This window comes from Mus musculus, chromosome 5, assembly GCF_000001635.26.
Source record: "Mus musculus strain C57BL/6J chromosome 5, GRCm38.p6 C57BL/6J".
Lineage (NCBI taxonomy): Eukaryota > Metazoa > Chordata > Mammalia > Rodentia > Muridae > Mus > Mus musculus.
The window spans coordinates 132,867,500-132,868,494 of NC_000071.6; the positions used below are offsets into that span (position 1 = coordinate 132,867,500).

At 46.4% G+C, this 995-nt stretch overlaps 1 non-coding gene across 1 annotated transcript; it reads right to left on the bottom strand.

The window, feature by feature from the left end:
• Positions 1–210: 210 nt before the first annotated feature.
• On the bottom strand, positions 211–349 carry LOC115490285. The gene has a single exon (XR_003956087.1). It is a non-coding gene; the product is annotated as a small nucleolar RNA SNORA48 (small nucleolar RNA).
• Positions 350–995: the final 646 nt, after the last annotated feature.

The window sequence follows — 995 nt, forward strand, 5'->3', positions numbered from 1 at the left end:
TGGCATGGTAGTTTGCAGGTCTCTGTCTGTCTTCCTCATCCACCACTGCAATGCACAGCAGTAGGCAGGGCTCTGTGTGTCTATGGCCCACTTGTGCTGTGAGGCAGAGGGCAGGTCTGTGGGCATCTTTCCTGTCTGCACCACATGGTACACAGGTCTCTGTCTTTCTCCTCCTGTGCTGCACTGCCTGGATTTAATTTGATTTGAATTTTATGTGTCCTAGGCATAAAACATCTTTGGCCACCAAGTCAGGCATCAAGCTAGAATTAACAAAAAACGGCCATCTGTTCTGCCCCTGACTAAGAACACCACCACCAATAAGGTATCTCTATGCCGATTGCCAGGGGGATATTTATTCTTTACAAACTACTCAGCTTCTGAAATTCTGTGAATAGCAACAGAAAACACACTAAGACACCTGCTTAGTTTTGTTGTTATTGCTCTCGTCTTCCAGCCTGGCGTGCGTATATGAACTGCTGTGGTTTCAGTGTGCCACGTATTCCATGTGTCTTAGTTAGGGTTTCCAGTGCTGTGAAAAGATGCCATGACCAAGGCCACTCTTATAAAGGAAAACATTTAATTGGGACTGGCTTACAGGCTCAGAGGTTCAGTCCATTATCATCATGGTGGGAAGCATGGCAGCATGCAGGCAGATATGATACTGGAAGAGCTGAGATTTCTACATCTTGATCTGAAAGCAACCAGGAGGAAGACTTCCTTTTGCAGGCAGACAGCAGGAGGGTCTCCTCTGCACTGAGTGGACCTTGAGCAAAGGACCTCAAAGCCCACCCCCACAGTGATGGAATTCTTCTAAGGCCACACCTACTCCAACAAGGCTACACCTCCTAATAGTGCCATTTCTCATGGGCCAAGCATATTCACGCCACCACACCATGGGATCATGTATTTGAGAATTTTGTCTCAACTAGTCATATTTTAGAAAGTTGTAAAACCCTTGGGAGTGGGGTGTTTCTGGGAAGTCTGTTGATGATAAA